This window comes from Pantherophis guttatus, chromosome 1, assembly GCF_059756535.1.
Source record: "Pantherophis guttatus breed Tessera chromosome 1, ASM5975653v1, whole genome shotgun sequence".
NCBI lineage: Eukaryota > Metazoa > Chordata > Lepidosauria > Squamata > Colubridae > Pantherophis > Pantherophis guttatus.
The window spans coordinates 52,748,521-52,775,443 of record NC_142063.1 but is presented as its reverse complement, the minus strand read 5'-3'; the positions used below and the strand labels follow the sequence as shown (position 1 = coordinate 52,775,443).

The following is a 26,923-nucleotide window of genomic DNA, read 5'->3' as shown; positions in this document are numbered from 1 at the left end:
TTACCTTTAATGGAGGAGTAGACAGACGCTCAGCTACTCATTGTCAGTAGAAGCCAATAAGCTACCAGACAGGGAGTGAAATTGAGGGTGGCAACTATAGATTCTCAACTTTATTTCTTGTGAGTTTTTCAGAACTTGTGTGATTCACTCTTGTCAGATACTATTTTGAGCCAGGCTGAGATGAACACATTTCCCTAGTGGACTCTATGCTGCTGCTCATGTTCTCATCTCTTTTTACCCCCATGGAAAACCCCTGTGTATTTCTTTTTGTAGATTTTCATGTTGGGCAGGGAGAAATATAGCCATATCTGCTAAAGTATATAAACTCTCCATATTTTTTTCCTCATATTAATTTCTTTCACTTTATTAAAAAAAATATTCTTAGTAGCATAACTTTGTTCCTGGGCCTATCCTTTTTATTCGGGAAGAAAGTTTCACTAATTTTTACAGTACAAATAATTAAAAAAAAGCAGCGTTCTGAGCAGTAATCTTTGTATTTGCATTCTTTCAGTCATCAAAATTAGTTTGAAATAAATTGCAACACTTTCTGCAGCCAAATAGTTTGTACACTCAGCAATACACTTGAGCAGCTGAAGGCGAGGGAATGGGCCAGTTCCTCTGGACACTCTCCCATTGATCAAATGCTTGCAGAACAATTCCTAGTTTACATATCTCTTCTTTCCAGCAGTTTTCCTACTTGATGTGGATAAATCAGAAACATCAATATTTTGAGAAGAAGTGATATTAGTAAAATTGGATCTCAAATTTGCAGTGATTTCTGTCAACAGTGCAGGATCACTCAGATATAATTTTATGATTTTTGGGCTTCATAGAGTTTATCCACTCTATGTGAAAGTGAGATTCAATGACATTTTAGCAGCTTCATCATTATTCTAAGCCTATTGTAACATTAATTGTTATGGGTTTGAGTTTGTCACTATCACTTTTTAAAACCTTATTGATAAACTTCAAAATAGATCCCTTGATCCCCTTTGATGTTTTAACTTTTTTCATTTTCTTCTAACTCTTGACCATATTCAAGATTTCTTTTGTGTCTACCTGGCAGATTGGAAAATTGGGGATACTGAGATTATTGAACATGAAAAAATATATAAAAGACAGTACTGAATTCTTTAAAAATAGCTATGAAATTTCACTTTAAAAATTACATGAGTAAATTTTATAAAATAAGAACTACACAGAAACTGGTATCTTATTAGCTAGATTAATTAACTATCTTCCATTGTTTTTGAATCCTACCAACCACATAGATAGATCTTTTCCTGTTTATAAACTAGACTAGATAGATATATTATAGCACAATTAAAAGAGGCAAAATGCAAGGAAACCAAAATTCTGATTAGACCTAAGGGCTGAAACATAAGGCTTAGCTCTCTAAGACCATTGTCTGTTTACTATCAATTTGCCTATTCCATGAGATTTAAAAGAGGGGTGTATTCCTTGTTATTTCTTCTGTAAACAATAATGATTAATATAACAACATGTACATGCTATTATGTGCCTAATTGAAATTTTGTTTAATTTGTAAGAGCAAAGGTAAGAACATTCCAATCAGCATAGTGAACAAACTGGCTGTTATCGACTGTTTCATATTGTAACATCTGGTTGCCAGATTTAAAGCTCTGGACAGCTTTAATTGCATGTGTTCATAAAATATCTAATTGCTCACACCCATAATTCAACCCCCCACACTCTGCCCCCCCGCCCCGCTTATGCGTACAACCCCCCACGCCTCATTTTGGGCATAGCAGACCTGAAGCCTCCAGAGGCTGGAAATGGCCCGTTTCCCGACTTCCAGTGGAACCGGAAGGCCTGTTTTTTGCCCTCCCCAGGCTCCAAAAGCTTTCTTGGAGCCTGGGGAGGGCAAAAATGGCCTTCCCCACCCCCACGGAGGCCCTCCGGAGGCCGAAAACGCTCTCCCAGGGCCTCCGCACAAGCCCCGTACCTACTTGGCATCCAAAACAGGCCGTGTGGAGACTCCTAGGAGGGAAGGGGCAGCTGAAAATCAGCTGGCCAGCATGCACATGCATGCTGGAGCTGAACTAGGGCAATGGCTTGCGTGCCCGCAGATACAGCTCCGTGTGCCACCTGTGGCATGCGTGCCATAGGTTCGCCATCATGGGCCTAATGTCTTAATCCAAAACTACATGAAGGCTGTCCTTCAGAGGGCTACAATGGCTGGGATGAGTTAAAAGACTCTTAACTATTATGTATTTGCATTGAATGACTGAACATTTCAGAAGGGCTTATTTAAAGGGGATGAAAACAGGAAGTCACTGGAAAACAACACAGGGATGTAATTAGGAAATTGATTAGACTATGGTGAATTAACAAAAAAGAACAGAAAAAAAGTCCAATGAACAGGCTTTAATACTAGAGAAGAAAGCTGTTATCATGCATTACAATTTTGGTGGGTAAATACAGTCCATATGCAACATACGGATTTTAAAAAGGCTTTCCACAATTTTGGATACCCTACAAGGAGGTTTTGGTGACTCTGTTAAGTTAGGCATAACAAAAGTATTTGACAAGTTCATCTCTTTGTGGGTTTAAAATATTAGAAGGTTATTGTTGGGAAGATTGTCATACATTTGTAGCATAGTTGGACAACTGCAAGTAAAAAAAGCAAAAGCAAAAGGAACTGCAGCAGCTAAACTCAAATATCCTTTAACCAGTTATTTAAAGCATAGCATCTGGAGTTTATGTTTTCTATATAATTATTAGCATTGTTTAAAACTGCATTTCCTCCCAAGAACTAAGACAGCAATTTTTCATTTCAAGGGGTGTGAAAAGATTATAGTACTCAGCAAAGAGATAATATTGTAAAACAATAAGAATCAATATAATAAAAAGAAATTAAAAAATGAAGACATGTCAGAACAAACAACTTTGTGCTGAAATGTCAGCAATGTCAGTACTGTTGAGGGTTTGTGAGGAGGTCAACCAGTGAGAAAGTCCCTTTTTCCAGAGTACTGCTCCTGCAGTCCATAGCTGGGTTTCTTCATCATCAGTTCCTTTTGACTGGGTGATATTTTTAGACATATCTCTCTTTGCCCTGTGGCCACGCCCCCTGCTCCCATAATGCACCAGTCTTTTCACTCAGTCACTGAAGACTGGTGTGTGTTTCTCTCTTCGTATTCAACCTTTTTCTTAGGATTCTGGCGTTAGGCCTTTTTATTTAATTTTTTTGCTAGTTTTTTTCTTCGGTAAGAGCCTATAGAGGAGAAAGCTGCAGGGATTTGAAATCGGCACTGGGGCTCCAGTCCGCTTTTCTCCCAAGGTCTCTGACTGCCGTCAGACCGCAGCTGGGGCTTCTGACCCTTCGGGGCGGTCCCCTGCCCTCTATTACAGCCGCCGGTGTGAGTGCGGGCGTTGAGGATCGCCGCAGGCACCCCCCACACCTTTGATTTGGACTTCGGCTCGTAGGGGCGGCTCCGGAGCTTTGCAAGGTTTGCCCTGCAGGCTCTGACGTCTGTGTGTGATCGCGCCTGCTGAAGCCAGGCCTAATTAGCGCAGCCGGCTTGCCTTGCCTGTATTGACGGCCCCTTGATCGGCAGAGAGATTGCGGAGATTCGCCGTCCCGAGCAGCCGGTGGTGAGAGTGCTGGGCGTCCGACCTTCGGGCGGCGCCCTTGGGGCGTGTAGCTGGGCAGAAGGACGAGCTTTTTGGCCTTGATTAATGCTCCAAGCTCGCCCGATTTAACCACTGCTGGCCTGTGCGTGTCGGAGCGCTGCGGGCACCATTTTGAGACCGTCTGCGCTGCGTCGGCCATTTTGTCTCCTTCCTCGGCTAGTCGCTCCGATCCTTCCTGTGCCGGATAGTTTTATCCTTTTTGGGGGGGGGTCCCTCGAGCACTTCTGGTTTCTGACTTGCCTCATCGCCATCCCTGTGTGCTGGGATCAGAGGCCAGCCTTCCCTAATTTGGAGCCTGGGCAGCTGGGGCCTTCTGGGGTCTCCTTTCCACCGCGTCTCCTTGTTACCTGCTGCACCCCCCCCATCATAGGAGACTGCGTTAACTCTTGTATATAGTTTTTACCGTTGTTACAAAAAAAAAAAGAAAAGAAAAGAAAAGAAAAACCATAAATATTGATAATTATAATAGTTAAAAAAAAAAGACAATCAAACAAGACACAAGTTTTTTTGCATATATATATTGACTTTCTCCCCGTTATGGCGGACTCCTTTTTGTCCTCTGACTCGGAGCGGGAGCCCAGCCCACCCAGGGCCCGGCCAAGGACAAATCAAAGTCACGAGGACGGCCTGCTGCCGCTTCTACTGAGCCTCACCAGCACAGGCTCTCATCAGCGGCGGAGAAAGATGCCCAGCGCCGCCATAGGGCGCTTGAGAGGCAATATGATAGGGCCAGGCTGGCCACCTCTGCTTCTGTTTTCGCATCCAGCCAGCAGCTGCCTCCTCAAGGTCACTCACCTTTGGCCCCTGAAGCTGCTCCTGACCGGGGTTTGGCGCTCACCCCGGAACATGACATCCCCGCTTCTCAGGTCCCACCTGGACTATCTTGTGGCCTATCCAAAAGGACCTCTATGTCCTTACCAGATGTTTCGGCTGTGGGACTTGCTGAACCTCTTGCTCAATCTTCTCGTCGGGCTGAAGCGACATTTACCCCTACTGCTGCCGGACTCCGGGGTCCAGACGGGCAGATGCTGACTCCACAGGTGGACCTCCAGGCAGCGTTGTCCAACGCTCTCTTTCATTTTGGCTGCCGGTCTTCAACAATCTGTCCTTCAGCAACCTCTTCCGGCTCCGTCCTCCACTTCGCACTCAGCTCCTGGTCGTTCCAAGTCCCCATCCCAGATGGCTCACATCTCTTCTGAGGACTCTGAGCAGGAGGAGGAGCTGCCTGAGGAATTGGAGTTCTCAGAGGATGAAGGCCTTGCTCCGGACACCCCGGCCTTTTCTGGCTTGTTCCGGCCTTCGCTGTTTAAATCTCTGCTGCATAAAGCTAGACAGATCACTAATATGGGTGTCCCATCAGCTGAACCTTCTACTTCCTCAGCTCCTCATGAGGCCTTGTTTTCGTCATCCAAGCCGGGGAAGGACTTTATTCCATGCCCTCAACTTTTTGCTGATGTCCTACAGTCCCCCTGGTCTCAACCAGGCTCTGTGATGGGTCCTACCAGCCTGGACAAAAAGCTATATTGTGGGGCTCCGGAATTGGACTCTTTATTATCCTTACCTGTGGTTGATCCTCCGATTGCAAGCCTTTCCTCCTCTTCGCTCTTGTCTTTGGACGCTTTGGACGTTCTTAAATCAGAGGACAGAAAGACTGAACTCTCCTTTCGTAAGGAGCACCAATCTCTTGCTTGGACAATTAGGACGGCGACTGCTACGTCGTTCTTTGATAGGGCCACGTTGCTTTGGTTGAGGCAACTTCAGGAGAGACTACTGCGGAAGACGCTCGTCTTCACCAAGATATAAATAAGATTGTGGCTGCCACCGAGTATTCGGCAGATGCCTCGTTAAACTCGGTAAAGTTCGCCTCGAGGGCCTTGGCCTCGTCTGTGACGTCTCGCAGAGTGTTTTGGCTCAAAAATTGGAGAGCTGATGCCAAAGCAAAGTGGAAGTTGGCCGCGGCCCCCTTTAAGGCCCCGAACCTCTTTGGTCCTGCCCTAGATCCTGTCTTGGTCGAAGACAAGGATAAACGGAAAGTGATGCCCACATCTTCGTACCGCAGACCAGAAAGGCGCTACGCACCCTATTCCCAACGTCAGCCCTTTCGGGCCTCGTCGAGGTCGGGGGGCCCCTACTCACAGCGCAACTTTTTTCCTGGGGCCGACCGATCATCGGACAGGCAACGGTTTCGGGACAGGTCCAGAGCCAGCAACTCCAGACGCCCCTTCCGTGGAGCCGGTTTCCGCCAATCCCATCGAGGCAAATGACTACTGTCTGCAGGATCCCATTGGCGGACAGCTCCAACTTTTCAGCCACCAATGGGAACACTCAACCAAGGATGCCTGGATTCTTTGGACAGTATCTCAAGGCCTGGCCATCGAGTTTCTGGGACGCCCTCCGGTTCGCTACGTCCGCTGTCCGACCCACCTTTCCCCCGACAAGACCGCTCTCTTGCGGAAGGAGGTACTCCACCTACTCCTTATCCGTGCAATAGAACCTGTTCCACTGGATCAGCATGGCAAGGGCTTCTATTCAACTCTCTTTTTGGTCCCCAAACATTCGGGGGGTTGGAGAGCCATTTTAAATCTGAAGCAGCTGAATCTGTCGGTCCGCTACCGCAGGTTCAAGATGCACTCCCTGGGATCCATCCTCGCGGGAGTGCGACGGGGCGACCTCCTCCAGTCTGTGGATCTCAGGGAGGCGTATCTGCACGTTCCGGTCCTCCCGGCCCATCGCCAGTATCTGCGTTTCCAACTTGGGGAGGACCATTATCAATAGTGTGCAATGCCCTTCGGCTTGTCATCTGCCCCAAGGACTTTCACAAAACTGGTGGCGGTGGTGGCGGCTGCTCTCCGGATGTTACCTGTGAGGGTTTTGTGCTATCTGGACGACGTCCTGGTCCTGTCCTCCTCCAGAAGCCAAGCATCTCGGGACCTGGCCCATGTCATCGGCTCCTTTCAGGACCACGGGTTTTCGATCAATTTCCCAAAGAGTCATCTGCACCCAGCCACTGTTCTTCAACACTTGGGGGTGGTGATCGACTCCGTTCGGGGCCAGGTCTCCCTCTCCCCGGACAGGGCGGAAAGCATTCGCAACCTGATTCGGCTCATTCAATCCAAGCGGACTATTCCTCTACTACATCTATCCCAGTTGTTGGGAAAAATGGTCTCGTGCTTCTCGATAGTGCCATGGGCGCGCAGACACACGAGGCCGTTGCAGTGGTTCCTGCTACCCTTTCAGCGCACGGGTCGCAGCGATTCTCTCCACAAGGTCCCTCTCCCCCCTCAAATTTCCATGTCCCTCAACTGGTGGACAGGTCCCAACCTTCTTCTCGGCACGCAGTTCCTGCTCCCGGATCGGCTGACATTGACCTCAGATGCCAGTCTCCTGGGCTGGGGAGCCCATCTCAACGATCAGATGGTGCAGGGCCGCTGGTCATCTTTGGAACAAACGCTGAGCATCAATCTCTTGGAGTTGAGAGCGATTCGACTAGCTCTCTGCCACTTTCAGTCTCTGCTGCGGGGCCAGCACGTTCTCGTCCTCACGGACAATATCTCCGCCAAGGCCCATATAAACAAGGAAGGGGGCACGAGGTCGAGGGACCTGATGCTGGAAGCAGAGAAGCTGTTCTCTTGGGCCGAGGGTCACGTTCTGTCTCTGAAGGCCGATCACATCTCGGGCGTGGACAATGTCAGAGCAGATTGGCTCAGCAGGCAGCTGATAGATCAGTCAGAATGGCAACTGGATCCCGAGATCTTCCAGGAGGCTGTCACCATCTTCGGCCTGCCGGTTATGGACCTCTTCGCCAGTCCGGTGAACGCCCAACTTCCCAGGTTTGTGATGCGTTACCCAACTCAGATGGCAGAGGACCACAACGCTCTACGGTGCCGCTGGCCAACTGGCCTTTTGTACGCCTTTCCTCCTCTTCCGTTGATTCCTCAAGTCATTCGAAAGTTGTTGGAAGAACGTGCGGAACTTCTGCTGGTGGCTCCCAATTGGCCTCGTCGGCTGTGGTATGCTGACCTGGTGGCTCTGTCCATACTTCCCCCGTGGGAGATTCCAACGAGCCGTCTCTCTCTACGCCAAGGAGCGGTGTTCCACCCAGATCCAGGATGGCTCCAATTGGCCGTTTGGCGTTTGAGCGGGTCATCCTGCGTAAGGACCGTCTCCCTGATTCTGTCATAACCACTATACAGGCGTCTCGCAGACCCTCGACATCGCGCATATACGAGGCCTCATGGCGGGCCTTCTGCGCCTGGTGTGCTGACAACTTGGTGGACCCTACGTCGGCTCAGGTCGTTGACATCCTCTGCTTTTTACAATCTGGCCTGGACAAGGGCCTGTCGCCGTCTACCCTTCGTCGACAGACTGCTGCCTTGTCCACCGTCGTTCGCTGTCCACCTTACTCGTCTCTGTCTCAGCACCCCCAACTCAGAGAATTCTTGCATGGGGCTATGAACTTACATCCGCCTCCAGTTCGTCGATATCCGACCTGGGACCTTTCCCTTGTTCTTCAAGCGCTGATGAGTCCCCCTTTCGAACCGCTGGGCTCTGTCTCTTAAGTACTTGTCTTATAAGGTCGCCTTCCTCTTGGCGATCACTTCCGCCAGACGAATATCCGAGCTTTCAGCTCTGTCAATCCGGAACGACTTGTGTATTTTCCACGCTAATACTGTTGTTCTTCGACTGGACCCGGCTTTTTTACCGAAGGTGAACTCATATTTTCATCGCGCTCAGGAATTAATCCTTCCTGACTTCTGTCCGTCGCCCAAGTACCAACGTGAGAGGGATTGGCACACCCTTGACGTGCACAGGGCTCTCCGGCATTATATTCGCAGGACTGAGTCGTTCCGGAAAACGGAGGGCCTTTTGATTTCTTTCCATCCAAGATCCTTGGGCCAAAAAATATCTCCATCGACTGTGGGCAGGTGGATTAAGGCGTGCATCTCCACTGCTTATGAGAACCAGGCCAGGCAGGTCCCAGCTGGGATCTTGCCTCACTCTACTCGTAGTGCAGCAACGTCAGCCGCTTGGGCCACTCAGGCATCTGTTGCTGACATCTGCCGGGCTGCCACCTGGTCCTCGGTGACACCTTTTATCAGACACTATAGGGTGGATTCATTTGCCTCGGCTGAGGCTTCCTTTGGTCGTCGTGTCCTGCAGAGCGTTCTGGGGACGCAGGACTCCGGGGGCCTTTAGTTTCCCACCCTTATTTCTGAGCTTGGGTATATCCCAGCTATGGACTGCAGGAGCAGTACTCTGGAAAATGAACATTGTCTTACCTGAATGTTCCTTTTCGGAGTACTGCGACTGCAGTCCATTCCCTCCCTTGTTTTTTGTATGACTTTTGTTTATGGACTACTGGTGTCCGGGCCATTCTGGACTTATTGTGATTGTCGACCTGTTGGCTTTCCTTGGACTGTCTTAGGTGGTCGCGCCTTCGTTCAAAGACTGGTGCATTATGGGAGCAGGGGGCGTGGCCACAGGGCGAAGAGAGATATGTCTAAAAATATCACCCAGTCAAAAGGAACTGATGATGAAGAAACCCAGCTATGGACTGCAGTCGCAGTACTCCGAAAAGGAACATTCAGGTAAGACAATGTTCGTTCTTTATTCCTATATAAGGTACTTGCTCTGAGAAAGGATCATCACTTGAAGAGTTTAAGGCATAGAAATGAATGGGCTGTACTGAATGTGAGATCTGTTGGTTTCATTGGTGTCCTCAAAAGCTCAGAGGTTGCTGTTTCTGTCAAAATAATTAACAAAGTGGAATAAAGCTAATCTGAGAGACACTAATCTGAGGCTGAGATCAGTGGGTGGGTTACTTTTTTTGACTTCTGGAAAACCAGGAAGACCTGACTCTCTCACTCAGAATTGGGCTAGGATGGAAGGAGTTGAGTTGTATGGGTTGCTATGGAACAGTGGAAGCAGATGTATAATGTGTTTTGTGTTTTATTGGTTTTGTTATGAGCTGCCTAGGATTATTGTGTGAGAAAGGAGCCATATACATTCTTTAAATAATACATGAATAAATAATACATTTTTGTGTCACAGTTAAAGGCACTGCACTAGGAAGTGCAATGAAAACTGGTTTGAATTCTAATCCTAACGTAGGCACAGAAACCAGCTAAATGATTTAGGGCCAGCCCCCCTCTCTTTCAGCCATAGAAAGAAGGCAATGACCAAAGGTCTTCTAAAAACATTGTCAACAGAACTGCAGGGACTTGACCATATAGTTGCCTGGAGTCACGATTGACTAGAGGGCATCCACATGCATACATGCCCATATAGAAAAACTAAGCCAGTGTTTGCTGGATTCTTCCCTCTCCCATTATTTTTCCGCAAACAAGAAATTTTGCCACCACCCACTAGAAGCTCTTTTGGGATCTTAAATCAAAATATCACTGGAGTGGGAGAGGAAGTTGCAGTCTAATCAATCTGTTTCATTGGTTTTGTTTCTATTCAATCAGTTTGATGCTTATTCTGATGACATTTACCTGTTTAAAAATGTAGTCAATATTTTAAATAGCTCAAAGCTGGCATCCTGTTTATTTGTGTATCATCTATCTTCTATCTATTTAATATTTAAATCCTGCATTTCCAAAATGTTGAATGAGGCTAAAAAGAAACAAAAAGAAATGGAATTTGGAGAGGGAAGAAGAAGGGAGGAGGGGGAGAGGGAGGAAGATGATACCAGAAAATGCAAAAGTAGCATTGTTCAGGCTATTGCCTTCTATTTGTATTTCAGTGTTAATTCCATAGTTTGGCTTTTTTTTTTTTTTGGGCTATGTCACTTGAGAATTATGGAAATTAGTCCAAAATTTCTGGAGCACATCAGAATGAGGAGCTAAAGCAGAAACAGCAGCAAAATAGTAAGGCAAAACCTTTGTGGAGAAATATAAAACCACTGTGGGATCATTTCAAAGCTCTTTTGCCTCACCCAAATGAAATTAATTTGCTGGTGTGTTGGGATGACCATAGTTTTGGCCCATCTCCTTGAGTTCTTCCAGGATCTAATAATGCTGCAGAGCACTTGGCTAATAGAACAGTAAGGATGATACACAGATTTGCTGGCCACCTTGTGCTGTGCAATTGGATTTTCTGCTTACTCACTCATTATCTCAAGCATACCTCGCTGATTTATTCAAGAATAGTGAGGTACTGGAGGAAATTGTCAGTGTTTGGAGGAAATCAGTGAACTTACACAATGGAGGCCAAGATAGAAAGAGTTGTTTCACATACAAACACACTTGCCACGAACTCTCCTCATGGATGTTTTCTATTGAATTTGATTCTGCCCAATTTCTTCTGCTGAAAAATTGCTTGCTTCTTCAGTGACTGATGACAGTAGCTGCCCAGAAATGCCTATGGTTAGAGTTCCAAGATAAGCTGTAGTTTATAAATTCTGGTAATCTGTCTGTAGGGATCATGCTTGCAACTGTTGATGTAAAGTGACAGATGCTATCAGTGGGACAGCATCTGGGTCATACTAGATGGAAAAAGAAGCATTTGGCTTGTGCTGTTGATAGTATCTATTAGGAAGAAAAGTTAAATAATCTCTCAAAGTGAAATTCACTCTAACTTGGACAAATTATGATTCTGTATGGGCAGTAGATCTGTGAAGATGAATTAATCTATTAAAACAGATCTAGCTGGATTCCAAGAGATTTTAGAATAATTCATGACTGATTGCATTAATGATTCTGTCAGTGACCTGATTGGTATCAGAGTAGGAAATTTGCTGAGGTAGCCAACACAATTGCCCCTATGATCTTTCCAATATGCTGCAAAGATGGTGCACAGATAAACTGTGGCACCCGAAGTGCAAGATAGTTAGCAAGAGTGCAGCTGCCTATATTTGAATCTGAAAAACACACTCTTGAAGGCTTGTGTGCAATATGTGCAGCAAAAAGAGTTCTGTGGGGTCCTTGGTGCTTTCTGTGTTTGCTTGTTTTCTTGAAGATGTTTCATTATTCAACTAGGTAACATCAACAGTTTTTCCCGTCATACATTACAGCTGCAAGGATAAAGTCTACTGAACTGTTCTAGATTGGGAACTTGCTAGCTGGGGAATTCTGGGAGTTAAAGTTCACACATTTTAAAGTTGCCAAAGTTGAGAAATGATTTGATTTTTCTCTCTGATAAAATCTCTCACAATCCAGCAGCATAGATGCCATCATTGATGCATGGTGAATTATGGGATGAGTCCTCTTGTACATTAGAAAGAATCAGTTCAAATTCATGATATCTGAGGAGATAAATAAGTAACTTAGAGCAATACATCATGGCATGTCATAGAGCCATAATGGCAAACCTATGGCACGCGTGCCGGAAGTGGCACACAGAGCCATCTCTCCAGGCACACCAGTTGCTGCCATGCACGCCAGGAGACTGAGCTTCCGGTTTCTGGCGCACGCATGCGTGTTGGCCAGCTGGTCTTCGCATGTGCATGCTCACCAGAAACCGAAGACCAGGTGACTGGCATGCAAGCGCACACTGGAAGCTCAGCTTCCTGGCACGTGCATGAGCACTGGGGAACGGCTCTTCCCGTTTCCGGCACTCCATCCCCCCCTGCGCACACACTCCCATTTCGGCACTCAGTTCGCCAACACTGTCATAGAGGGCCCTTTTCTCTGCAGCTCCTAGACTCTGGCAAATATATCCTTGATCATATCCTTCATTGTGTTTTTATCTATGAAATTTTTAAACACTATTAGTATTTAATTCTAATATTGTCTACTGCTTTTAATGTTGTTTAATTGTTTTGAATATTCATCTGAAGTCTGAATATTCGGCATAAGTCTTTTTCTTCTTGGATGCTATCATCCATTCTCTTGTTCCTTCCTAAGCAGGAAAGCCAGGATTTGTCTTGTTCTTAGCTCAACAATTTAATCCTTTTTCTCAAAGTTGGATACTCTGAAATGAAGTCCTTAAGAAGATGGGAAGGATCCTCAAAATTCTGCCTGAACTAGTTATAGTGGAGAATTGATCTGGGGCTGTCAGAAGAGATGATATAGCCCCCATTCCCATTAATTTGATTTACCTGGTGTATTGTAATCAGATAACACTGTAAGTTGTTCCCAGCCAGCTCTTTTAAATCACCTTTAGCACATATTGAAAGTGACAACATTGTATTTTACTGCCGAATTGCCATCCTCCAGTAATAAGTAAAATACGTCATAAGCGATGGCTGTGCTCCTCTAGAATCTTTCCACTCCCACATGCTTTCCCCCTGTTGCTAACACATAAGTGTATTCTCTTCCTCTTGCAAGGGTTTGGGATTTACTAAGAGACTAAGCGTTTTGGAGAAGTACCTGTAATGTAATCATAATAATTTTGCAAACTCAGATAGGTTTCCTACGACAGAGGTTGACCAGAGATTTGACTTGCTTGTTAATGATTATCGTAAATTGCTCCCAGAAGAAAGATTTGGTATGATATAATATTGGGACCTATTTATTTGATGTATCAGTTTGGGTGCCACGTGGGCCTTCAAAAATGTTTACAACAAATAAATAAGATTATAACATCATATTTAATATACTCCCCAAGTAGCAGTAACATGCTGAAAGTTAAATAACTCCAATGCCCCCCTCCCCCCAAATCCTTGTTGAAACAAAAAAGGACTTTTAATGTAAGCCAGAAAGTTTGGCTTATTATTTAGTTTAAGTATTGAGTACCTTCAGAGACTTAATGCTTTATATAAAACAAAAGTGATATTCCAATGACTTTTAATGGTCACATTTTCCATTAGTTTAGCCTCTATTAAGTATATGTAAACTTTTGGTAGCTGTATGGATGTATCTACTTTGGCAAAGTAGTTTGTCACTGCTTTCTCCTGTTTTGTTATTGACTTTCCAATTTGGTCTATAACTGTGGTATTTTCTTGTGGTATCTCATCCAAATACTAACCAGATCTGACCCTGCTTAACTCATAAGATGCCCAGCAAATAGTACTTTTCAACTATCTGAAAGGACAACGCAAAAAAGAAGGCCAACATCTGTCCTTATCTCAGAGGCAGGACATAGAACAGTGGTTTTAATTTGAGGGAAGGCAGATTCTAGCTGAATGTTAAGAACGACTTCTTAATAGAACAGTTCAACAGTGGAACCAGTTGCAGAAAAAGATATTGAGTTCTCCTTCACTGAGAATGTTTGAGCAGATGATGCTTTAATTTGGGTAGCTGCACAAAGCAGGCAGTTGAACTAATTGAGCTTAGGCTGAAAGATAACTTGTACTGCTTGCAGTTTCCAGATGTTTCGGTTGTGCCCCATGTACCTTGAAGTATCAGAGGCCTTCCACTGCTTGTTGTAGTAGTGACAGCTCAGTCGTTTGTGGTCCTTGTCAGCTTTGCAATAGTAAATGTGTCCTACCTTGTTTCTACTTTAGAATCTAAACATACTGAGAGCTAAAATTTATTTGAGTATACGATTGCTCCTAATATTTACACATTGATGTATTTCTCCCCAATATATATAAATATAACTGCATGCATTTCTAAAAATTGCAGTGAAGAATTAGGAGGCATACTTTGGATATGTTTAATACTTCCAAACTATTTTTTTTCATCTGGAAAATGATCAATAACTAATCTGTCAGCACTTCAAGCTGCATTTACTCTAGTGTTGACATAAGAAGGAGAAGCGGAGGCGTCTGGAAAGGGACGTTTGACTTTTCACCTACTTATTTTCCCTGGAGATAATATCCCCTAGGAGATGGGATGGGAGGGGGGAAATTCCTTTGAGCTAGAGCAGTAGATTAGTGGTAGAATGACTTGGAAGATGGCCAATGAGTGCAGGGGAGTGGGGAACAGAAAGGGAGGGTTTTGGGTCTGGAAGTCAGTGTTGGCTTCGATGGAGTCGGATTCAGAATGTCATGCTTAATAAATAGGAGTTTTTCTTCAAAGACTTTGTTTAAAATGCAATTTATTTGAGACGACCTCGAAACCTGACATAATCATTGAATGAATTCCATGTAGGAGTCACCCCACCACTGAGAGATTAGAATGCCCAAGATTAGGAGGAGATGCTTTTCTATAATATCTCCATATTACAGAATCATATTCTATTGGAGAGGAGGTTTGCCCCACCACTTTCCAGGAGCAGGTTAAAGCAGAGCTATTCTGGAAGTCCTTTTTAATTAATTGGAATAGTACATTTGCAATTATTTAAATGCTCTGGTTTTAAGATAAATATGGTTATTCTTTTTATAATTCAATATATTTTAATTACAATATTGCATTATGAATAATTTATTTTTTAGAGTTTGAGAGTCACATGATGATTGGAATCTAAAAATCTAATCAATAAAACATTTTAAAAATAGTTAAAATGACTTACTACACCAGGTGTGAAGTTTTTTTTACCATTCCTCTTTTGTATATGTCCCTTTTCCAGTCAATTGTAGGAGCCAGTTTTCTCCAGGCGTGTAATGTTAATTGAACTTCACTGAAACAATACTTGAGACTTCAGGATAGAAGAGAAAACAGCATTAATATTTACAGCTGTTTCAGTGAAATTCCACTGAAAATTATGTGAGACCTTGATATATACCATTTAATAAAATTATGTGCAGTATATGCTGTTTTGGAATTCTGGAAGTTAGTTCCTACATATTTTATTTAGGAAGGCTGCTGTATACAGTTATAATACCATTAACAATTCCTTTTATAATAATAAACATTAATGATGGGTAGGTAATATGGAAAAAAAATGCACTTGTAAATTCAGAAGAAGTTGTACTGCAGCTGTGCCTTGGAACCTTTCATCAAAAGAGAGACTTATTATTATTTATCAAATTGTGAACCACCCAAAGTTCATTGGGATTGACTTATTTGATTCAATGATTAAATTGAATCAAATAAATGTTCTGGCTTTTTTGATCTCCTCTTCTACATCTGAAGCCTCCCTTGCTTCCTACATTTCAAATAAGTCTTAACCATCAAGTGGGAAGTTCTCTTAAGAAACCCCCTCAGAAAGTGAGGGCAGCCAATATTACAAAATAATGGAAATCATAATTTAATAATCAGGACACACTACCAGTATCCCCTCTCTCGAGTCAACAAGGGAAAAAAATTCCAGGAAGTTAAAAGTCAGATTTCAGTAATTGCATTAAATTTATGTATTTGTGTGTATGTATGTTTGTGTATAACAGAGGAAAAAAAAGTGAGAGATCATACAGAGTAAATGGAGAAAAAGCATTTTCCCACTTTTATATTTGAACTTTGTTATAGTTTGGGTCCTTTCATGTCTGAATATAAGGTGGTGCTGGAAGGGATAACAGTTTATATTAGAGAATATTGGTGGATGATAATTTAGATTAAATAGCTGATTTTCATTTCTGAAAAATCGCTCTTCAGTCCCCTGTCCCTTCAAAGAAACCAGAAAATTGCTTCTGAAGTGAGGCCCATCGAAGCTTATCTGTTCCATACTGAGTCAAGGTCCTTTTTTTATGCACTAACATAACAAGGAAGCAACAAGGACAGCTCAATCATGTGCAATGGCACATGGCACATTTTATCCTTGACTACGTTATTTCAGTTCATAAGATCTTATGCTCAAACTCTCCAAACAAGCAAATTTCTAAACCAGCATTTTTCTTAGCTTGTAAAGACTTTATTTTATTTTCAATATAGATTAATTATTTCTCCTCTTACTCCCCTTCCATAATCCTAGATTTAAAACCTTCTATACTATAGAACACATGTATTTGCATAATAGCAATAGCAATAGCATTTAGCAATAGCAATAGCACTTAGACTTATATACTGCTTCACAGTGCTTTTACAGCCCTCTCTAAGCTGTTTACAGAGTCAAAATATTGCCCCCAACAATCTGGGTCCTCATTTTACCCACCTCAGAAGGATGGAAGGCTGAGTCAATCCTGAGCTTGGTGAGATTTGATCTGCAGTCAGCCAGAGAAGTAGCCTGCAGTACTGCATTCTAACCACTGCGCCACCGTGGCTCAGTGGTGACATATATTTGTACTTATGCACTGCCCCATAGTGCTTTACAACACTCTCTGGGCATTTTACAAGGTAGAAGCATAATTTGCTTATTGCCTCAGTAATCTGGGTCCTCGTTTTACCGACTTTGGAAGCATGGAAGGCTGAGTCAACCTTAAGCCTTGTCAGGATCAAACTCCAGGCTGTGGGCAGAGTTTGCCCAACACTGCACTTTAACCACTGCACCATCAAGGCTCTTATAGTAAGGTATAATAGATACTTGTATTTTTCATGAAAATTCATGCACCTTTATAATTTAATTACTTTATCCTAATGCTAGAAGTTCAGTATGAATGATGTTCAGGTATTGAATTTAGAGTTTTGTGACGAACACCTGCAGCTGTGCTGAGTAGTGAGGACTCTTATCTTAAGCTGCTTTTGCATTCTCAGGAGAACCCCCTTTTCAGTTTATTGAATACATATGGGCTAAAAGCTCCTCTGTAGGAAGTCAGGCAGTAATGTTGATGTTAAATATTAATATCTAAATTAGGAGTGTTTAAAAAACAAGTAGGGCAAGTAACCCAATAGGCATCTATCCAGATTGTCTGGCATTAAGTAAATGGCAAGGATGCCAGCAATATGGCTGTGGTAATAACTGGAACGAAGACTGCACAGCTTTTTAATTTGAGTTTACTTTAGCTGAGTTGTTTTAACACAATTGTGGGATAATGTCAGTTGAACAAAGAGCTCCAGATGCAGAAGATTTTCATATTCAAGGTGAATTTTTAATCTTCAATAGTCAGTTTTGAAAAAATGTAGTCAGCTTCTCCTTTAAAGAACTGAAATAAAAATGCAAGCCACTTTAGCATTAATTTGAGAGTTTTACAACATTTGCTGTGTTTACAATTCTGAGGACAGTACCTTTATAATCAAGAGCTAAATGTGTAAGATGGACATTGAATGCACAAAGTGTTTGTCCTGATTTCATTGGGGTCTTGATGCCTCTGCCCTACTAGGCAAGACTTTGTAAGCACACTCACAAATTTCTTTGAAAGTAGAAATCCTAAGAAGGCAGGGTTTCAAATACTGGAGTTGCTTGTACCCATGTTCTTCCAGTATCCTTGTGATTCTCCTGTAGACTTTACAATTCAATGAGAAGTTCAACCTGATACAGAGAACTGGCCATGTACATCTGCTCCTTCATCACCACCGTATCTTAGTGCAGTGGTGAAATCCTCCACAGGTTCCCACTGGTTCACTGCCTGCACATGCATGGTATATGCCAAGCATGCGCAGTGTACACCAAACATGTGCTTCATGTGGAAAAAGGAGCCTTAAGAAGGTAAGTAGAACAGCAAGGGTGGGGAACAGCTGTGCTGCACGGTTTATATTCACTAGAAAGCAGGATTTACTGCTTTCTAGCGAATATAAATGGTGCTGCACAGCTGATCGTCAGAAATACCGGTTCAGATGAACCAGTAGCTTTTTTTACTACCGGTTCGCCTGGAACTGGTAGATTTTATTACTACTGGATCACCTGAACCGGTGTGAACCGATAGCATTTCACCCCTGTCTTAATGCCATATGCGTCCAAGCTGCATAGCTGCAGCAGAATTAGTTTTTACAATATAAAGAGAATTATCGGTGGGGGAGAAGTGGTTGTTCAACAGTGGTTGTTTCCCAAGATTATAATTGCTTAAAAATCTAGATTACATTTGCTCTTAATGCTGATTGTAGATGAAATGTGAAAGTTTCAAATATCATAGTATTAAGATAGCTGAAAGGAACATTTCCAGGGAGATTTCCATTTGAACTTTATAGGAAGAAGTATTAAGGGGGAGGAGAAACAGACTTACACTTGTGACCTGATGGAGGCTTCTGCTTTACTCCTAGAGCTTCTGAAGAGCTATCTTGCCCTTGGCGGGAAAAAATAGAAAAGGTTTTTTAAAGGCAAAATAATATTATAGACTGACAGAATTGGAAGAGACTGCTTAGGCCATCCAGTCCAATCCCCTGTTCAGTACAGAAATCCAAATTAAAGCATCCCAGAGAAATGAAAGGGAGCCGACAAATTTGCCCAATTATTGCTTCTCCTATCAAACTGTTCTTATTGTTAGGATCCTCCCCAATCTTTCTTCCCATATCTTAGATCCAATATTAAAAAACAGTTTTTTATCTTTTATGGCTACTTTTCCCAGGATTTGAACAGTTATCATACCTTTTCAATCATCTTGTCTCCAAGCTAAATACATGCATTTAACAGCATCTTTTCCAATCAACAAATATTATTAAAAAAAATATAAACTTTTGTGATCTACAGTTCATTTCATCAGCTGCAAGAATGGCTGTCATAGACTAAGATCGATCTGCTCCTAAATTCCTTTATAAGGCTTCTTAATTTCTAGTCTCCTCTGAATTTGCTTATCTTGTCCTTCTCTGAATCTGCTCTGCGTTTACTGAATCTTTAACTTGTGTCCAGAACTGTACACAGTATCCATGGGGGATTTGACTAAAGCAAAATAAATTACAGCAATTACTTCCTGTAATTTGGGATTTATATTTTGTTGATTCAGAATAAAGCTGCATTTGCCTTTCCTGCAGCTGCATCACACAGCTGACTGGTTTTCAGTTTTTATTTAGCTAACTGAATCCAAGATATTTTTTCATAACTATTATCAAACAGATGTACACCATGCCTTCTTACCTGTGTCCTTGGTTTCTTCTTCTGGAGTGAAAAAAATTACATTTGTCTCAGTTACAATGCATGCTGATTTTCAGCCCGTTTTTCTAACAAGCCAAAATTATTTTAAATAGTATTGCTAAATCCTAGGATGTAACCTATCCCATTCAATGCTGCATCACCTGCACATCTGAAGAAGAGTCACTTGGTATTTATTGAGTATCATTTTTGAGGTAGCAGGATGTATGATTGTCATGCTACCCAACCCACACTGATAAGCTTGCTTCTCAAAGCACAGAGCACACTTTGTCAAGTCCTTTGTTGAAACTGAGGTATCTTATGTCATGAGTGTTCTTAGAAACTTCTGGGGAAGTTACTGACTGAAAAAATCAGAGAATGTTAGCCCAACAAGATTTATTGACCACCCCATTATTTTTAAGGATCTTAATATATGGATCACTTTATCAACTATGGTAAAAAAAAAAATCCCATGTGTTGATACCTGAGTGATTGATCTCTAATTTCTGAGATCTTCCTTTTTCTCCTCTTGGAGACATTTGTCCTCTTTCAGATAGAGAAATCTGTCCTCCTTAATTCCTCCCTAGAGAATATAATCCAAAGCGGATATTCCATTTGAAATAGATATTCTATAATTCTGAAACCTCAGTTCTTGCCTCCCCCCCTTTTTTTGTTGCTCTTAAAGCCCTCAGCTCATTCTAAAAAAAATCAGTTCCTTGCTAGTATCTCTGCAGTTGTTTATGGTCTTCCTTTATGTCCTCTTATTTTTGTGACCTGTCATCCTTTATTCATTTATGACCTGTCATCCTTTATTCATTTATTACATAATTTGACAGCTGCAAAGTGACTCTTGGCAGTTACATCTATAAAATCAAATAATTCTATAACATGAAATCATAATCAAATAATAAAAATATGCAGTAATTCAGATACTGTATGCAGGCCATGCCCACCTCAGTTCTGTGAAGGAGAAAAACATCGCAATACATCACATGATGGCAACATGAGCTTGACACCCGTGCACTAGAATGTATAAGAAAATTTAGAGTCTGTGGACTCCAACTCCCAGAATTCCCCAGAATTTGAAGTCCACCACTTTAAAGTTCCCCAGGTTGAAAAACACTGTTCTAATGAATGCCTAGACAAGGCTTATTACTACCTTATCATAATGATTCCACTTAGCATTTTCTGAATGTGAGCAAGCCTGTATCCAACAGGAAGTTTGCAACAGTTGACTACTGTATAAAGGAAATTGTCCAGAAGGGAATGGAAAATAATTAACTGCTATTGACTCTACGGTGGTTTCTTTTAATTGTAAAATGAATGGATGTTAAGTTCATCCTCATATAAACTATGCAAAATCATGCAAGAGGAATCTCTTGTGGGTTTATTTTACACTGTAGTGCTGTGATTCACCAGAGCAGATTCTGTCATGGTGTACATGGCAGCAATACAGGGAATTTATTGGCACTCCTTTTGGAAAGAAAATTCATGCAAATCCAGCATATACATAGAAAAGCTGTCTAAGAAATAAAGTTTAGGAAAAGTTTAAAGAATAACAGCTCCTCAAAGAGATAAAGAATGGTTGAACATAAAAAAGGAGTAAACAGAAGAAAGTAGCAATTTATGTTACTAGGTTATGTAGAAAAATATGTATTTTGCAGAAAGATACATCTAAAAACCTTGTGAAAGTGAAAATTGAGGTTTGAGGCAGTATTTTCTAAATAATTTGCAAAGCAATTGGATGGATTGGCATAAGATGTGAGTACATGTGACATTGACATAGACTAGATTTATATTCATTTACACATCCCTTGCCACATATAATCTTATAATCCCAGGAAGATACTTTGCCATATGCCATCAGACTATTTATCTTTCTAACCCAGTATAGCCAAGCAGAAGCTCTCCTGGGACTTAGGCAGATGTTTTTTTCAGTCACTAGCTATTTGATCTTTTTTCACTGGAGATGTATTGAATTGGATGCTGGGATGGTCTGTGTGCAGATACGTATTCTATCACAAATTGTGATCCCTGTTCATTTTTTCCCCATTCTAGAGGATCAAGCAAGCTATTGAAAACTATTGACCGCTTATATATTGCAATTTTCATAATTATGAATGTACAGTTTTAGTACTAATTCCTCTTTTTATTTGTGTGTTTGTTCATCTTGGAGAGAATGGTAATCTCAGATTTCAGTGATACTGCCAAATTAAGGAGGCCATTATAAATTCTGATGAAAAAGATTAAGAATTTCAGATTCAATCCCCTTAGACATTTGTTGCTTTATTCTGGAGATAAAAAAAAATAAAATTAGAAAAGACTGATGAATTAAAAATTTGCAATGATGAAAAGAAGGAATCTAAGAAATTTAAAATGCAATGGAGAATCTAAGTCACTAAGAATTATACAAAACAGTGAACTGTCTGAGAGAATGCTGGTATTTGCTATACCAGAGGACATCCAATAAAAGTGCAACATAGTAGATGTTAAAAATACTTTTTTCTACCCATTATATGTATAGCCTCAAGATGTATTGCTACAGAACATTGAGGAATCAAAGTCATCACAAATATATTCTTCACTTTAGTGGAGTTTATATGCTCAGTGATATCTTTTCAGAGCTTTCAAATGCCGCAAATAGAATACACTATTAAGAATGGTAAGAGCACAATACATCATATCATTTCTCAGTGTTTTGTATGTGCTTGTTTATTGTTTTTAAATGTTTCTGTTTGAGCCATGTTTAGTGCACCAGTGTTTCTTAATAAAATATATGCCCACATTGTAAATAAAAAATGAATAGCTGGGTGTGTCTTATACTATTCCTGCAAATAAAATCATTCAACTTTTTCTTTTGCTATCACTGTATTTCCTTGTAATCGTTGTTAATTTCATTGTAACTCAATAAAAGCAATATCAATTCTCTCTCTCTCCCTCCCTCCCTCCTTCCCTCCCTCCCTCCTTCTCTCTCTCTCCAATGCCCCATGGTTACATTAATGTTTAAAAATAGTTTTATTTGGAAATGTCCTTTTCTTTTTCATTCATAAAATAAATGAAACCAGAACATCTCTACTAGCACTTAGCTGCAAAACTATACTGTTTCCATCAGTATATTGCTGGCCATATTTCTCCTGTTCACTACATGGAAAGGATCTTCATTTTTTGACATCAAGAACAGATAATGCTTTCTTATTTCCCTGCTAAAATATTTGAATCACAAGAACAATGGTGGATGAGAATCAAAGGCCGATCTAGTTCATTGTATTGTAACCCTAAGCACGTGCCTGGGCATGAGAACAAAAGCAAGCTCCTTTTCAGATTCTCTAGCACCAATAATTCAGAGGCATACTGCCATTCCTTTAAAGCTGTTGAGATTAACCATCACAATATTTTGTAATACTGAATTCCAATTAAGCACTTTTGATTGCCCTGAATCTTCCATCATTCAGTTTGGATAAAGCCAGGTTTTGGATTTTTGGTAGCTCCCTATCAATTTTCTCCTGCATCAAATCTTACTTTGCATGCCTCAATCGTATGGCACCTTTATTTTTATTTTATTTTATTTTTATTGTAATTTTATTTTAGAAAGCTTTGTCATATTTTTGAACAGAAACCAGTCTTAAGAATATGGAGATAGTCCTTGAGTTATGACTACAATTGGAACTCTGTCGCTAAGCGATACTGTCATAAAGCACAATGTCATGTGTCTGAATCACTTAGCGGCAGCAATCTGACCCCAGATGTACAGTTCACTAAGTCAGAAGTGGAGGAAGTCCCAGACATGTGGAAGTACTGTGGGCCTGGAGGCCCTGGGAGAACTATAGACTGCATGTTAGTTAGGGTTGTGTTACAGTATAACACAAGCTCAGGGAGACTGAGGAAAGAGGATGTGGGGTGCATGCATGTGTGTGTGTGATATCACAGAGCCCAGAGAAAGAATATGCTGTGGCTCAGGGGCTTTTTGGCATGGTGCCACTCTAGGGCTACAAGAGTCCCTAAGGTGCCGAACAGCACAAAGCCCTTTGCATAACAGAGCCCAGCATTTGCTTCTGTTTTCTGGCATAAACTGCCCACTGTGGACAATGGGTTCATTTAACGACTGTAGTATTTGCTTAATCATTACCACACGAAAAATGTAAAATCAGGTCAGTCAGGTAACCCACTTAGCAACTGGCATGACTTAAAAATATAACTACAGTCATAAGTCAAAAACTATCTATACATTAGTTGTAGGCAAGAATAAAGCCAACAGAAGATCTATCTACTGCACTATAATGCAATCATGTTTGTGCACATATGTGTACATTTATACCTGTATGCATATAAATGTTATGAGTATATGTCAATGCTCTAAAGTTTAAATTTTAGATTTTTTTTCCTCTCTGCCTTTCCAAAATTAATGGATATTTGGCTGTTCTCTTTCAAGACAAAGATGAGGGTTGGGATTATTTATTTAACTGTATAATGACTCTTACTTGACTGGGAACTTCTGGCCCCTGCTTCTTCAGCCTGATTCCTACCAGGGAGGGTAATGTCAGCCAGGCATTGCTATAGAGAAGGTACACTTCTGACATTCTGATAGATAGTATTGTTTAATTGAAGAAACCTGGAGAATGCCAACACTGCCAGATCAATTTGGCCAGGCAGATAATATGAGAGATACATTTTTAGTGAGAATGCAATTTTAAAAGATAAGAAGATCGGCAAAACTGCTGCTTAGAAATATGTGGGAATTTGGGGTTGTTCCAGTAATGTCTGATATTGTGGTGTATTCTAAAAGCTGGAATCCTGGTTTAATCACTGATGTGCACCGCGACTTCAGGAAGTGTGACTTATTTCTCTAATTCTAGTCTTTTTAAAAATCTTGGCAGGAGGGTGTATCTACTTGCTGAATTTGATCTGCTGTTTCTGCTGTTTCCTCCTTTAGCTATATTGAAATAGGTGAAATTGCATGAGCTTTAGAACTAGAATAATGCAGTAATGAGTAAGGCCTTTTAAGCTTAGAACACTCTCCCAAGACACTAAGTACTGTGATTATCCAGGACTTGGATCCAAATACTGCTTAAAATGTAACAAGCAGGAAAATAATTTGTTTTAGGAGAGGGAGACAGAATTGGTTTGGCGGTGTGGATTTGTTCTGGTGGCTTGTGACCTAGGAGCCCAGCGTGAATAAACAGACCCCTATTTCTTCCATTTGTGAAAGCACACATTCGCATACATGCCAACATGTTCATTAATGTCCTGCCAATAATACATCTGGGTTTCCTATAAACCAGGGATGGCGATCACAACCCTTCTGCATGATGCTGATGAGATATCTAATTATTTGTTTACTTATTTTATAAATAAAATATTGATGCCACACTTTGCTAAGGAGCAGGGAGTATACACAGCATGCTGTCTGTCCTGCAGTTCACTTAATTGTATTCCAAGCAATATAATGACTTGCTGATTTATCCGAGGAGCTTGAAATATTTTTTAAAAAATATTGTTGATGAAACATTTATTGCTATCTTTATGTTTAGCGTTACCAAACTCCAATAAAATTTGTCATAGGATTAAAGTGGTTGAAAATGGCCCTTGGGTCATGGAGGATGTACCTCTCTCTGTGTGTGTATGTTATCTCATTTATCCAGAGGTTCTAAAAAATCATCCAGGCTATTTCCTGGGGGAATCTGGTGTTTGCACTTCGTCATTTTCAATCCCATACTTTAGAATGGAGGCTTCCTGCAGCATCAACAATCTTTCAAAACAACTGTATGTTATGTATCCCAAATCATGAGAGTCAGAGGGAACAAGTGTGTGAAAAAATTAAAACTGCCTCCCAAACAGTTAATGTCAGGCTGAATGCTGATTCCATTGCCCACATCTTTTTGTCATGTCAATTTCATTATTTTCTGTAGCATAGCAGAAGAGAGGGAATAAACCTAAAGTTCACACATGGTTCACAGAACTAGAATAAAGATCCTATTCCCCTGTAAGCAAAACTTTGCTAACATTTGGAATCATTCTCTTCAACAAGATGCAATCAAAGCATTTTTGTTCAAAACATAAGCTGTAAATGGATAACGTACTGTACATGCAAGGCAGGTCAGCAGATTAAAGCTGAAAGAAGCACCTATTAACATACCAAGGAGACAGTGTTTTGTGGCAACTCACCTTGGTTCAGTGATGGTGCCTGGGATGGCCACAAGGAAGGGAAGAAGGCATAATTTTGCTGTAGGTACCACTTGGAAGGGGAAAGAAATAGACAACTTATTCCCCCCATCCCTGGTACTTTGTCTCCAATATGCAAAAACACTGCAGAAGGCATCACCTTGCTTAATTGGTAATGTTGGTAGTTGGGACCAACATATCCATCACTAAATAACACTGTCACAAAGTGCAATATCATGTGACCACATTGATTTACAATGAGTTTTGTCAGGTCCTGTTCTAGTTTTCAAGTGAAATTTGCACAATTGTTAAGCAGAATGCCATATGATCACCTTTTGTGACCTTCTGTCAGTTTCCCCATTGATTTTGCTTTTTGGAAGCCAGCAGTAAAGATTTCAAATGGGCAGTCACATGACTACAGGACACTGCAACTATTGCAATTGTGAACTGGTTGCCAAGCACCCAAAATTGTGATCATATCCCCATAGCATGGAGATGCTGTGACAAGTGCAGCCATGAGCACCAGTCATAAAGACCATCATATCTTTGAGTAGTCACTGAACAAGTGGTTGTGAACTGAGGGATACTTATGCTCACTCTATCAGTTGGATAGGTTTATTCCACTTTTATATGGAATATTTTATTGTTCCAACATGATTAATTAAAGGTATTATCACTGTTCAGTACAATTTTCCCAACTAATGTAATTAGTGAGTTTTTTACGATAATTAACTACCAAAAGTTGCCTTTAGTTGCATGATTCCAGAAAGATTCCCAGTATGAAAAAGATACCATGAGATAGACAAAAACAGTATATAGTATAGCAACCTATAGAATAGCAAAGTTTGTACACACTACATGTACACCTTTACTTCTGATAACTACTTCTAGCTTACACACAGGGCTCATATTCATTTGTTTTATAAGCTAAAAGTGTTGGACTCTGACAGGTAGTTTTCACCAATCTCATCAGAGAATATTGTTACAATTTAGAAAGCAATCTGAAGGGTCCAGCTATTCTTGGCAATTCCTCATTATGGAAGTTTATGTTCTGATTCTTGACACTTTTCAACATCAGTCATATTTTAATCTTCTCTTAGTCCTTGGCATATCATTGTTGTCATCCACCCTAGCATGCTGTGCATTTCCATGCATCTATGCATTTGGATGGACTGTATGTACTTCATTACACTGTTCATTAAGCTCATTATCCATCAGGATCACTAGAAAAGGTCATTTGCTGGGCAAGCTTGCAAACAGGTTTACATTCTCTTTCAGATATGGATTCTTTCTGGTCCAGTTAGTACTTTTATCACTATATACAAAATAGTCTTCCAACATTATCTACCTCAGATGTGGCTTGCAAAACCTCTGCCTAATTTGCTTGGAAAAGGAAGGAATTTTATTACAAGAATGGGACTCTGAATATAGGAATAATATACACTTGGTTATTACATACTGTATATTAAAA

General features: G+C 41.3%; 1 protein-coding gene and 1 long non-coding RNA gene across 33 annotated transcripts in view; one reads left to right on the top strand and one right to left on the bottom strand.

Annotated features, from left to right (window-relative positions):
• Positions 1 to 26,923, top strand: part of NRXN3 (neurexin 3) — a 1,299,896-nt gene that overhangs the window by 209,334 nt on the left and 1,063,639 nt on the right. The gene's annotated exons all lie outside the window — the stretch shown is intronic.
• LOC117665877 (uncharacterized) lies at positions 10,365 to 25,886 on the bottom strand. 2 transcript variants are annotated; one of them, XR_004591491.3, is made up of 5 exons: positions 25,456 to 25,881; positions 19,778 to 19,876; positions 18,452 to 18,511; positions 14,992 to 15,117; positions 10,365 to 11,899 (listed from the first exon to the last, which is right to left on the bottom strand). It is a non-coding gene; the product is annotated as an uncharacterized LOC117665877 (long non-coding RNA). The 2 variants fall into 2 exon arrangements; XR_015728819.1 differs by lacking the exon at positions 19,778 to 19,876 and having other exon boundaries at positions 25,456 to 25,886.